This window comes from Nicrophorus vespilloides, unplaced genomic scaffold (genome assembly GCF_001412225.1).
Source record: "Nicrophorus vespilloides isolate i.1.1-1 unplaced genomic scaffold, Nicve_v1.0, whole genome shotgun sequence".
Classification (NCBI taxonomy): domain Eukaryota; kingdom Metazoa; phylum Arthropoda; class Insecta; order Coleoptera; family Silphidae; genus Nicrophorus; species Nicrophorus vespilloides.
In genome coordinates this window covers 79,687-85,686 of record NW_017096079.1, presented here as the reverse complement: position 1 = coordinate 85,686, position 6,000 = coordinate 79,687, and positions in this window count along the sequence as shown.

The window sequence follows — 6,000 nt, the reverse complement described above, 5'->3', positions numbered from 1 at the left end:
CGCCTTACCATCATCGTGTATACGCATCAACGTTACATTAATTCGTGTAACTCTTTTTATTTTTTTTTTGTAAACGTATAAAATACTTGATGTGGGTGGCGAAGAGCCGCTCCTTATTAGTGACGCAATCGACGTTACACAAATAATGCTGAGGCGATGCCCTTCTACACATAATATGCTCCACGCTATTTATGTTAAATTGTTTTCGTGCCAAACCTATCCCTCCCCGAAAATATAAAAAACCTGATTTAATTGCACATCATCGTTGATCTCTCCCCATTGTCTAGCGCTAATTGAAATTTGCACAAATAACGATAATTGCATGTTTATTAATTACACTGTAATTTGTTTTGAGCTCATATCACAAATTAAATTAACAATCAAGTAGAACGAAAGTAGATTATTAAATGACCTCCTTTTTGTGTATGTAAATTATATTAGACGCGTCGCATAGGGGTAGAACACTTTCTCTGAATTATATATACATCTTTCTGAGTTTATATCAATTGGAAAATGTACCCCCTGATAAAAAAAGAGTGGACTATAAAAAAAGTAATAGGGGATGAAACTATTAAAAGCCATTTGGCTTGTCAACGTCGCCCGCATGCTGTTCTTATTTATAACAAAGCCAGTGAAATCCGACGTACTCGATTTATAGTGGCTCTTCAATTAATTCTTTAAAAAATCTATATAAATCCGAGTCATAAAACTTCGTCCCTAATCTAAATTGGTATATTTATTGCTACCACGTTCATTCAGTTCACATCTTTGAAGAATTATTAGGAATTCCTTTTAAGAAGAGATTTCATGGTGCATACATCATATTTTATAAACATACATAGAAAACTAGAAAGATTATCTAGTTTCAATAGGAAATGGCACATTTTGTAAGAAATACATCTTAAAACCTATCATCAAGTAAATTTTTGTATATTATCAAATATAGAATAATATAGTTTTAATACTTTGCTATACTTTTATAACAACAGATTTTATTACATATTTTAGCATTGACTTTTCTTTAATTTTGATATAAAAACTCGATTACAGATTAAGTATATAATATATTGATGTAATAAAACTTAATAGTTGGATGTTGCTTTCACAATTTTGTTCTTCTTCCATTTTGGAATAAATCATTGGAAGGTTAATATGGAAATTTTATTTAAAATAGAGAGGAAATTAATTTCACAATAGAATTTAATGTTTATTAAGAGTAATCTCTCAAATAGTATTAGAAAACAAACTTAAACTATGGCATACAAATAATGTAAAAATAATTTCAATAAAAATGACTCATTGGTCTTAACGACATTGCAACATATAAGTTTCAGCTATAAAATTATTACGATTTGATTTCACATTAACTAAAAACCAATAAAATGTAAAAAAGATATATAAAAATATATCTGTTGCATTAATCCTAGGCACAAATAAAAGTATTCTTTTGGCCTCCTTTGATTTTTTGAGACAGGGGCGCAAATTATTGGTCTCATGCGCAAGATTTACTTACTACTGTTAGCTGTCTATAATCCATTGAGATCATAGAATTTGTAGATAAAAAGAGATGATACAGCTGTAGATTTATCTGTATACCAATTAAATATTTGTTTTATCTCATTCGATGATGAACAAGATTTAGATCAGTGATTCCCAAAGTGGTCTATATCGACCCCCAAGGGTCTATGACAACCTGCAAGGGGTCTACGTCAGCGAAAAAAAAATTTGGGTGTCCATGAAATGAAAATGAGGTTCAAGATAGTGGATTTCAACATACACTGATAGTACCAATTTTCTTACAGTATACTGTCTTATAATATAAAGACATATACATTATTTATAAAAGTACCTATGAAGTAAAAAAAATATTATATATGTTTATAAAATTGTGTAAGTTGTAGGATGTAGGCATTCGCTTTGTGGTCGCAATACATTTTGAACTTGTAAAAACCTGCATATAATGATATTCCAGTATCATCTTGTTACAAGCATACACGCAGTCTCAGAGCAAAGATCTTAATAATTATAAAGATGTCCCAATATAAATAATAAATTTACAAAAAATTAATATCAGGTAAGTAAGGGGTCTACCCAAAATATGGCAACATGAGTCTTCGACACAAAAAAGTTTGGAAAACTCTGATTTATAAGATGTATTGTCACCATTGTGTGCTGTATACTAAATATACTTTATATTTGATATGAGAACAGATTTTAATGCATTTTTTTTAAATAGGTAGACGCAATAATATATGATGATAACCTTTGAGCTACGTACATTCACTTAATTTAAAAATAGATTATATTTTCAGATCGTATCGTCATTTTATCAATTGGATTATCTATCTATCCGATTTTATTTATTAAATCCGTTTGATTTTACCCTTGATCAAAACCATACAATAAAATAAATTATACTAATTCTTAATTTATAACTTAGAAATTAACAGTAGAATATTTCTAATAAAATTAATATGTTTTATATAGGTTTAATTATATTTTTATTCATTAAATTGTATGGAATGCTTTCGTAACTAAAACATTAATTAAAAGTCCTGTATCAAAGCATACGCTGACAAATCGATTTATAGTTTTTCCGATTACCATCGCCGATAAATTATTACGACCATTAAAAAGGGGGTGTTTCAAACAAAAGAATTAACTTCGCTGAACACGCTTCATGGATCTGGTCAATTGCTAGCATAATCAGTGACATTCTAATTCGAACAACAAAAAAAATAGTTGTTGTTGATTCAATTTTGGATAAAGTTTATAAACAAAAAATAATTAGCATTCAATGAATTTATTAGACATTAAATTTGTTTTCTAGTTTATTGGTGAATGTGTCTTGTTTATCAAATTCCTAATAATATTTATTTGTTTACATACAATAAATCGTTGACAATTATTATGTAATTTAAAAAAAATGCATATAAAAATAATTTTAACTAATTATTGCTTTTCTATATTGTTTATTTCTATTTAAAACCAGACGTTAATTATAATAAACTATCTATTATATTTTCAATGTTTAATTTTTTTTAATTGATTAATGTAAGTTGGATACAATAATAAGAAATGTCTTCAAAACCCATTACATTATAGAAGAAGTAATTAACAAGTATAGAAATGTTTATCAACTTTATGGCTATAAGCTAATAATCACTTGATTATGAGTGATAAATAAATAGAAAATGCTAAAACCCTTTATATTTTTTGAATGATTAAAATTCTCCATGTGCAGTATTTAACGTTCGTGCATATAAAACGGATGGTGTTTTTGTTTTGCTCATAACGTTCATTCATTTTACTCGTAGCGGTATTTATGCACTATTCAAAAGGATGTGACAAAGTAACGGAAGATTTTAAATTAACATACTAATAAGTTATTTTTATTCATTACGTAAATATTTTCACACTGAAAATTGAGTAAAGTAACAAAATATAAGTTTTTGTTTAAAAAAATAACTATTTTTTCCTATATATATATTTTTTTCTGTACATAGTAAGCAAGTTGAAGCGGATCCTCCTAATATACACCGAACGTACAAAACAAAGCAGAGCAGAACGTGCACTTTTTATCTCCACTTTCCTACTTCCGGTGCGTTTGAAAATAAACCCCGGTACAGTTTGATATTTTCGTCGTGGAAAACCCTTTAAATATGTCAACGTCTGAATTAGATTTCCTACAGACAGAGAGAGAAGACAGTTGTATTTTTAGTCCTTTATCTAAATTTCAATATTATCCACGTCTATCAAAAATAAATATGTAATAGCGATCAATCGATATTTTGAAGACCGATTGGAAACATATGCATACTGGTGAGCACATAATCCACCCTTTCATAGCCACTGACAAATATTGAACTTGGGGTGGCATTTCTCTATTTGTTCTGTCTGCGTTTTATGTGTGTGTGTGTGTATTGAAAAAATCGTCACAAACACGTATATTCATTAGCCACATGGGGGTCTAATAAGTATTTGTGAGGGCATTATCATCAGCAAACAGACCATATTTGAATCCACCACTAGATTAGATAAGCTTGGAAATATTCAACGCTTCCCTTATTCTCTTCAGAAAATAAAACATTCATATATTATACTTGAATACAGTTTTTCCTTGAATCATGGAAAATTGTATAATTCATTTAACATCTATAAAATATAATAAAATAAATATTAGTTTATAGATAAATATTTAAAATTAAACTGTTTCAATGGTCATTGTCCTTTCGTACAATTTGCAAACGATGATATTATTTTTTTTAATTTTATTTTGTGGTGTAAATGCGTTGAGCAGCAATTTCTTTTATACTTAAACTAACTGTACTGTCTTTAGTTACTTAAAGTGCAACCTCAGATAAAAAAAAATACTGAATGCGTAACACGATTTGAAGACTTAATCCTTTGATTGTAATTTTTCTTTGTTATTTATTATCAATGAATAATAGTTTTTTTTTTATCAAAAACTAATATTTACTAATAATACTATTTGTATTTTTACTGATGTAATTGTTAGCTCAATTTCATTGAATAATATAAAAATATTTATTGTAATCATGAAATTATATACAAAGGATACAAACGATAAGTTTCATAATGAGTGTCACTTATTTTAAAAATGATTCAGACAGGAATGACGTGATAAGCAGAACCATCCCACATGAATATTAATCGGTGACCTTTTAGACCTAACCCTTGTTCCCAAACATAAACAGGACTTCCGTTCCCTTCGGCTGACCTTAGCCGCGTTCCAGCAGACTAACCCTTGCTTAATTATTCTCGAAGCGAATATACATACGCATATACACAAAAAAAAAGAACTATTATAATAGACAAACCGAATAATGAACCGGACTCCGACAAGTGAAATCACAACGCAACCCCTTTTTCCTTTCTTATTCATCGCATAATTATGTAATCACGACCCTCCTGTTGAATGCAACGATGCAAACCACCCCACGTTATGCACAAGTGCTCTTTAATTATTATTCAAATAACTATTTCCTGTTGGATAATGTTGAATTGCGTACCATCATCATCACAGTACGTAACGCGTTCACCGATAATGTCATGGTGGTGGTTCGGAACAGGTAGATTGTCGCTTCCTGGATCCACTTGTTTGTATGTCGGATTCATTCGGGGTTGCTACAAAAGGGGAATAAATGGTGCGTTTAAATGGTCCGTTTCGATCAGGAAATGGCGCTGCGGTTTCGTCCATTTTCGTTCGAGGATAGCGAAAGAGGAAATCGATTGTTACCTTATTCCTGAGCCTTGACTTATTTTCCCATTTCAAGCATCAATACACGACTAATAGGCTAATTTAATTCCGTAATTAAATTAAAAATAGTCGTACATTTTGAAACATCGAGCCGACGTTTACAGTTAAATGATGTTCCATTAGTTAAGAGGAAAAGAAGTGGAAGAAAGAAATATTCCTTAGAAATAGTAACATAATACAATTTTTCTTTCGTGTACAGTTTCGACGATAATATTGTCTTCCCGAGTCTGTCTTATCTACACGGTTAGAAGCGAAGGAACGTTGGATTCTGGGTCAGGTTGAATGGTTGCGGCTGAGGCTATAGTGAAACGCAATTAACGGAGGTGTCCTCCGAAGGTGTCGCAATGAGGACCACGCACATAAACCACGAAGGAATGAAGGAAAAAACGTTCACAACGCAAGTGCATTATGTACGGCTAGAAAGAGTGGAGCAGTGACATCACGGTGGTCATCGGCCTATGGGGTACAGAGGGAAGGTTACACGCACTGCTGGAGGTAGCCATGGGGTCGACAACCGGGCATCCCCGCGTCTCCTTCAGTTACAACATTATGTATATAAGTACATCTTTTCCCATACGTTCCTTCCATATAATAAGGAGGGGCACGAAAGATAAGTCGACTATAACTATCTACCCTTCGGATTGTTACGAGGAGAAGGAAATGAAAGAGAGTGGAAAGAAAAAGAAGTAAAAAAAAAAACGGTTTATAGTTACCCACGC